The sequence below is a fragment of the Mus pahari genome, chromosome 1 (assembly GCF_900095145.1).
Source record: "Mus pahari chromosome 1, PAHARI_EIJ_v1.1, whole genome shotgun sequence".
Lineage (NCBI taxonomy): Eukaryota > Metazoa > Chordata > Mammalia > Rodentia > Muridae > Mus > Mus pahari.
The window spans coordinates 91,867,566-91,875,911 of NC_034590.1; the positions used below are offsets into that span (position 1 = coordinate 91,867,566).

General features: G+C 40.5%; 1 non-coding gene across 1 annotated transcript; it reads left to right on the top strand.

Moving 5' to 3' along the window:
* The first annotated feature begins 7,128 nt into the window (after positions 1-7,128).
* LOC115063033 lies at positions 7,129-7,235 on the top strand. Its single transcript, XR_003842921.1, has one exon. It is a non-coding gene; the product is annotated as a U6 spliceosomal RNA (small nuclear RNA).
* The last annotated feature ends 1,111 nt before the right edge of the window (positions 7,236-8,346 follow it).

Genomic DNA, 8,346 nt, shown 5'->3' on the forward strand with positions numbered 1-8,346 from the left:
CCAGGCTGGCCTAGAAATCACTGAGATCTACCCGCCTCTGCCTCTCAAGTGTTGTGATTAAAGATGTGTACTACCGTACCCTGCTTAAAGATCTTTTAATACTAAGAAAAATCAGCTCAGAGTTTGATGTGGGTATTATATATGTTTTTCTTCTTTTGATTTTGTTATCATTTTGCTCTATGGAAACTTAAAGTTCTCAACTATTGAAATTTATTTATTTGTGTTTGTGCATGCATGTATATGTGTGTGAGTGTGTGTGTGTGTGTGTGTGTGTGTGTTCATGTGTCTGTGTGTATACATGTGTATGTGTGTGCTTGTTGGGGGTTGGGGGGGAGGCCAGAAGTTGATGTTGGCTGTCTACCATGGTTATACCTTGTTTTTGGAGACATGGTCTCTCATTGGCTAATCTGGTCTTCACTGCAGTATACACTGACTGGCAGCAACCTTCAGGGATCCTCCTGTCTCCACTTTTCTCAGTGCTGGGGTTGTATGTGTATGTCTCTATTAAAAAATAAAAAGAAATAGGGCTTTAAAAATTATACTTATGTATGTGAGTGTGTGCATGTGTGCATGCAGTTGCCATGACAGTGCATGGAGGTCAGAGGGCAACTTGCAGGATTCTTTGTCTTCTTACAGTATCTGGATCCCTGGGATTAATCTCAGATCATCAGGCTCAGCAGCAAAGCCCCTCCCTGCCCTGTGCTTGCCTTTTTATGTGAATGCTTGGGGGATCTGAACTCAGGACCTCATGCTGGGTGGCAGGAATTTTATTGACTAAACCATCTCCCCAGTCTTATTAAAATTTATTAATCCTTTTTTTCCCTACAGATTTGTATCTTTCCTTAAAACATCACATTTCCAAGATTATAAACACCTACCATGTGGTGTGCACAGACCCAGGTAGATTTTGTTTGACTTTTACACAGTGCTCATTATGTAGGCCTGGTCGGCCTTGAACCTGCCTCGATTTAAACTGTGTCCCCCTCCTTTGTTCTGAGGTGGTAGGCATGTGCTGACCTGCTCCATGCTTTTTCTTCCTTTATGATTGACTGCTTTGGTCACCTGAGAACATCTGCTGATAAGCCATGGCCTCCTTGCTGATTTGAAATGCTCTCTGATCCTCGGGACAATGCAGGCAGAAGGTCCCAGGCCAGGAAACTCTGAGATACTGGCTAGTTCTTCATTTTTCTTGCTGACATTTTTGTCTTTCGGAAGGTGGAGGAAGTGTCTAGAGGAACTCTTAGTTGCCTTAAGCCAAATTTTGGTCAACCAGATGGAAAAAGGCGGTGAGGGGAAGTGACAGGAACCCTGGTAGAAAGGGATTGTGTCATTTTAGGACTGCTAAATTTAGGACTGCCTTCCGTCTCTTTGGTTAACCCCTGGCTCTATCCCACCTTGTTGGAAACAACACCTGTGGTCGGTACCCTGGTAGTCTGACTCTACCTCTCACTATGGAAAGCTGAAGTCCCTCTGTCTGCTGCTTCTCTCTCACCTCCACTTCTTTGCATATTTTTTCCCCTCAGCCCTCAAGTCATTCTCTTTCGTTTTTGCCTCAGTAACTCCGAATCTTCACGTTTTATTCAAGGTTATCAGAAAAGTCAAGCCTTCCTTAGATGCCCTAAGCTGGATGCTTCATAGACCCTACCAATCCTTTAAGAAGCAAAAAGTCACAGACACTCCAGGGGCCTCATGGTCTGTGAAGTGCAGGCTAGATTTCAGATAAAAACTTCCTATTGTCCATCTTCCTGAAGTCCGGGATTGGATGGCCAAGTGAGCTTGCTCAGTAGATAAAGGAGCTTGCTATGGAACCCGAGTTTATCTCAGGAACACACATAGTGGAAGGAGAGAACTAACTCCTGCAAAGTGTCACAGACATGCTATGGGGGCACTCTCTCACATTGCCCCTTACCCCACACTTACCCCACAGACACAATGAATGAATGAATGAATGAATGAATGAATGAGTAGGACTGGATACATAATTTATGAAGCCCAGTATGAAATTAAACTGTTGGGTTTCTTGTTCAACAATAAAGAATTTCAAGATGAGGACAGTAGATCTCTGAACTAAGAAGAACCCTTCCAAGAGCAGAGCCCTTTGAGATTTTACAGGACACAAGCCTGCTGTTATGTGCTGGATGGTGGCCTCTGAAGAGATATGCCCAAGACTTCCTACTCCGCCCTGGTGAATATAATCTTATTTGGAAAAAGCTCTTTGTAGAAATAGCTGTTAAGACCCTTGAGATCAAAAGGCCATTCTGGCTACTGAAATGGACCAGAGACATAATACACAAGATAAGAGATGAAAGGAGAAAGGGGCCAAAGGGGAGCCTCTTCCCATCTCTGTGATGAGAACGCTTGAGAAAATCAACTTAAAGGAGATCAGAGTTGTGTTGGCTCACGAGTTCAGAGGTTTCAGTCCACAGTCACTTGCTTTCATTGTTTCTGCTTCATGGTGAGGCAGAACACCATGGTGGGAGTATGTGAAGCCAGGATGCAGAGTGAGATCGAGAACAAGAATGGCCAACCGTAGAAAAAGAGAGGAGAGAACACAGTATCCCATTTGGGTGCATGCCTCCAGTGAGCTACTTCCTCTGATTTAGGCTTCATCTAAAGTTCCCACCACTTCCCAATCTTCTGTTCAGTCAGGATCCATCATCACTGGGCTAATCCAAGGATGAGGTCAGAGTCCTCATGATCCAAAGAGAGTCACATTGGAGGGTGTAGTCATAAGCTTAGGAGTGCTTATGGAACTCTTGACTGCTACCAAGAGCTGGAAGAGGGACAGAGGGAACATTCTCTACTGACAGCCACAGTCCAGATCTCTGGCCTCCAGGGATGAGAGGACAAGCTCTGCAGGTTTAAGCCTTCCACTATGTGGTAACTTGTTATAGTAGCCACAGGATATATATATATATATATATATATATATATATATATATATATATATATATATATATAGTGTGTGTGTGTGTGTGTGTGTGTGTGTGTGTAGCCACTTTACTAAGGGTATTTGTGGTTATTAAGTCAGTAAAATTATGTTTGCTGTTGACCAGATCACCATGTGGCAGAGCCTGTCTGAGGATGGGGCTCAGTGGAGAAACTAAAGCCAGGAAACAAAAGTGGAGCAGAAATGGTTACAGAAGCAAACCTGTACCAAATCATCCTGAAGGCAGATAGTGCCCTGCATGATATCTTAGCCACCCATGTCTGAAAAACACTGAAAACAAACAAACCTCTTTCACAATAGTCACAAAAAATATAAAATACCTTGGTGTGACTTTAACTAAGGAGGTGAAAGATCTGTATGACAAAAACTTCAAGTCTCTGAAGAAAGAAATTGAAGAAGATCTCAAAAATGGAAAGATCTCCCATGCTCATGGATCGGCAGGATTAATATAGTAAAAATGGCTATCCTGAAATCTTCAGATTCAATGCAATCACCATCAAAATTCCAACTCAATTCTTCACTGAATTAGAAAGGGCAATTTGCAAATTTATCTGGAATAATAAAAAAACCTAGGATAGCAAAAACTATTCTCAACAATAAAAGAACCTCTGGTGGAATCACCATGCCTGACCTTAAGCTGTACTACAGAGCAATTGTGGTAAAAACTGCATGGTACTGGTACATCGACAGACAAGTAGATCAATGGAACAGAATTGAAGACCCAGAAATGAACCCACACACCTATGATTAGCTGATCTTTGACAAAGGAGCTAAAACCATCCAGTGGAAAAAAGACAACATTTTCAACAAATGGTGCTGGCACAACTGGCTGTTAGCATGCAGAAGAATACGAATTGATCCATTCTTATCTCCTTGTACAAAGCTCAAGTCTAAGTGGATCAAAGTCCTCCACATAAAACCAGAGACACTGAAATATATAGAAGAGAAAGTGAGGGAAAAGCCTCGAAGAAATGGGCACAGGGGAAAAATTCCTTAACAGAACAGCAATGGCCTGTGCTATAAGATCAAGAATCAACAAATGGAACCTCATAAAATTACAAACAAACCTCAATTCAGTTTAAAATCAGATTTTGCAGGGGTTGGCATAGCATCTCAACTGTGAAGTTCTTGCTGTACAGGCGTGAGAACCTGAGTCTGATCCTCAACACCTATACAGAAAGCTGGGAGTGATTTTCTCTGTCTGGCCACAGGCTGCGTAAGTGACCTCACCTCTGTTTTAACTCCAGCCTGCTCTGCTTCTGGTCCAGTCTTTCTCTGAGGCCCCTCTGGCCCACACCCAGGCACCTCAGCTGATCCACATGATCCCTCAACTCTATCCTGCCCTGGTGGATGATCCTGTGTGCTACAACTGTCCCACACAGTCCATCTAGCACCAGTCTCAGTAAGTGATCCTACGTTGTCCTGTTCCCACCCTCTCAGCCTTGACTCTACCCCCTCGAGGCTCCTCTGAGCTACCCAGCTCACCACTTCACTTTGGGATTCTGGTTTTGTGGCTGAAAACTCAGACAGCCAACATCCTAAGTCCAAATGTCTAAGTGTCATTGCTAAAAGCAATAAAATAAACCAATATGGCATATTCTTCCTCCTAAAGCCACCAATCCTATAGTAATGTTCTCCAGCGAGAACAATTCAGACAAAATTAAAGACAGAAGTCAAAGAACAATCATAAACACACCCAACCAGTCCAATTCATTCAAAGAGAGCACAAATAAATACCCAGAGGAACTTAAAGAGGACAGGAATAAAATGATTGAAGCCCAAAGAAACACAAGCAGACAGATGAATGGAATAGTGAAGACAATTCATGACATGAATGTCAAATTCAATAAAGAGATAGAAATAGTGAAGAAAACCCAAATTGATTATGAAGCAGGAAAGAAAAAGTCAGTATAATAAAAGCCTCACCAACAGAACAAATTATGCAGAAGAAAGAATACCTGGACTTTATCACTCAATCAAAAAAAAAAAAAGATTGATTAAAAAACAACTCATGAACAGAATATGTAGGAAATTTGATATTCAATGAAAAGAATAAATCTACAAATTATAGATATAGAAAAAAGAAGAATCCCAGGTAAAATGAATTATTAATATTTACAATGAAATTACAGAAGAAAATTTCCCAAATCTACAGAAAAGGATACTAGAAAGAACCTTTCTAGTATAGTTAAAAATTAAAACATAGACTAAGGAAAGAGCATGAAAATAGCAAGGAAGGAAGGCTAAGTTCCATGTAAGGACAGGCCCATCACAATCATAGCTCATTACTGGATGGAAACTTTTAAAACAAGAGGGCTTGGAAAGAGATGTTCCATGTTCTGAGAGACCACAACTGCCTACCTACTGTTATACCCAGCAAAACTATCTCCTAAATTTGAAGGAGAAATAAAAACTTTCCATGACAGAGACAGACTAAAGGAATATATGACTATAAACCAGCTCTACAGAGGGTACTGGAGGGAATATTTTAGACTGAAGAGGAAGATAAATATGCACAAGAGGACACAGTTATAAACAATAACTGAACAGTTAATCAGAACAAGTCTAAAACATAAGCAAAAATGAAACCACAGACTGAGAACAAAGTGACATCTTTCAGTAACAATTCTGAATATTAATATCTCAATTTACCAATAAAAAGACACAGACTAGCAGACTGATTTGGGAAACAGGCTTCATATTATTTGCTATCAGTAGAAAACATGCTTCATCATCAAAGGCAGACACCCCCTTAGGGTAAAAGGATCTAAAAGAGATATTTTACTAAAATGAAACTAAAAAACAAAAACAAACAAGCAGGCATAGTTATTATAATACCAGAAAAAGTAGACTTCAAATTTAAACTAATCAGAAAGATAAAAAGGGACACTTCATGCCAGTAAGAGGATATTACAATTCTAAACACATACGGACCAAACACTGGGGCACCCAATTTCCTTGAACAAATACTTCTGTATGTAAAACCACAGATTAACCACAACATAGTAATAGTGGGAAATTTTAACACTTGCCTTAGTCAGGGTTTCTGTTCCTGCACAAACATCAGGACCTAGAAGCAAGTTAGGGAGGAAAGGGTTTACTCGGCTTACACTTCCACACTGGTGGTCATCACCAAGGAAGTCAGGACTGGAACTCAAGCAGGTCAAGAAGCAGGAGCTGATGTAGAGGCCATGGAGGGATGTTCCTTACTGGCTTGCTTCCCCTGGCTTGCTCAGCCTGCTCTCTTATAGAATCCAAGACTACCAGCCCAGAGATGGTCCCACCCACAAGGGGCCTCTCCTCCTTGATCACTAATTGAGAAAATGTCCCACAGTTGGATCTCATGGAGGCATTTCCCCAACTAAAGCTCCTTTCTCTGTGATAACTCCAGCTGTGTCAAGTTGACACAAAACTAGCCGGTACAATACTCCACTCTCACCAGTAGACAGGTCATCTGGACAAAAACTAAATATAGAAACACTAGAGTTAAATGACATCTCAAAAATCAAATGTACCCAGTGAATGACTATCATTCCACCAAAACACTAAATAATACATATTTTCTCAGCAGCTGGTGGAACTTTCTCCAAAAGCAACTACATATTATCCACAAAGAAAGCCTCGACAAATCTCGGCATTCTATCAGACCACAGAAGAATAAAGCTGGATATCAACAATAAGAGAAGCTGCAGAAAATAAATAGACTCATGAAAATTTAACAATACACAATTGAATAATTGTCTTAGTTAGGGTTTTACTGCTGTGAACAGACACCATGAATAAGGCAACTCTTATAAGGACATTTAATTGGGGCTGGTTTGCAGGTTTAGAGGTTCAGTCCATTATCATCAAGGTGGGAATATGGTAGCATCCAGGCAGGTATGGCACGGGAGGAGTTGAGAGTTCTACATCTTCATCTGAAGGCTGCTAGCAGAATACTGGATTCCAGGCAGCTAGGATGAGGGTCTTAAAGCCTACACCCACAGTGACATGCCTACTCCAACACGGCCACACCTAATAGTGTCACTCCCTGGGCCAAGCATATACAAACCATCACAATAATAAGTGGGTCACTGAAGAAATAAAGAAAGAAATAAAGAGCCTATAATTGAATGAAATGGAAACACAACATATTATAACATACAAGATACAGTGGATGCCTATATAGAAAAACTGGGGTGCTCGCTTCGGCAGCACATATACTAAAATTGGAACAATATAGAGAAGATTAGCATGGCCCCTGCACAAAGATGACATGCAAATTCGTGAAGCATTCCATATTTTTAACATCCTTTCATGATAAAAGTCTTGGGAAGATCAAGAATTCAAGACCCATANCTAAACATGGTAAAAGCAATCTACAGCAAACCAGTAGCCAACATCAAACTAAATGGAGCGAAACTTGAAGCAATCCCACTAAAATTAGGGACTAGACAAGGCTGCCCACTCTCTCTCTACCTATTAAATATAGTACTCGAAGTTCTAGCCAGAGCAATTAGACAACAAAAGGGGGTCAAAGGGATACAAATGGGAAAGGAAGAAGTCAAAATATCACTACTTGCAGGTGATATTATAGTATACTTAAGTGACCCCCAAAATTCCATCAGAGAACTCCTAAACCTGATAGATAACTTCAGCAAAGTGACTAGATATAAAATTATCTTAAACAAATCAATGGCTTTCCTTTACTCAAAGGATAAACAGGCTGAGAAAGAAATTAAGGAAATAACACCCTTCACAATAGTCACAAATAATATAAAATACCTTGGTGTGACTTTAACTAAGCAAATGAAAGATCTGTATGACAAGAACTTCAAGTCTCTGAAGAAAGAAATCAAAGAAGATCTCAGAAGATGGAAAGATCTCCCATGCTTATGGATTGGCAGGNTTNATATAGTAAAAATGGCTATCCTGCCGAAAGCAATCTACAGATTCAATGCAATCCCTATCAAAATTACAACTGAATTCTTCATAGAGTTAGAAAGGGCAATTTTCAAATTCATCTGGAATAAATAACCCAGGATAGGGAAAAGTATTCTCAACAATAAAAGAACTTCTGGCAGTATCACCATCCCTGACCTCAAGCTGTACTACAGAGCAATTGTGATAAAAACTGCACGGTATTGGTACAGTGACAGGCAGGTAGATCAATGGAATAGAATTGAAGACCCAGAAATAAACCCACACACCGATGGTCACTTGATCTTTGACAAAGGAGCTAAAACCATCCAGTGGAAAAAAGACACCATTCTCAACAAATGGTACTGATTCACCTGGTGGTTAGCATGGAGAAGAATGCAAAACAATCCATTCTTATCTCCTTGTACAAAGCTCAAGTCCAAGTGGATCAAGGACCTCCACATAAAACCAGAGACACTGAAACTTATAGAGGAGAA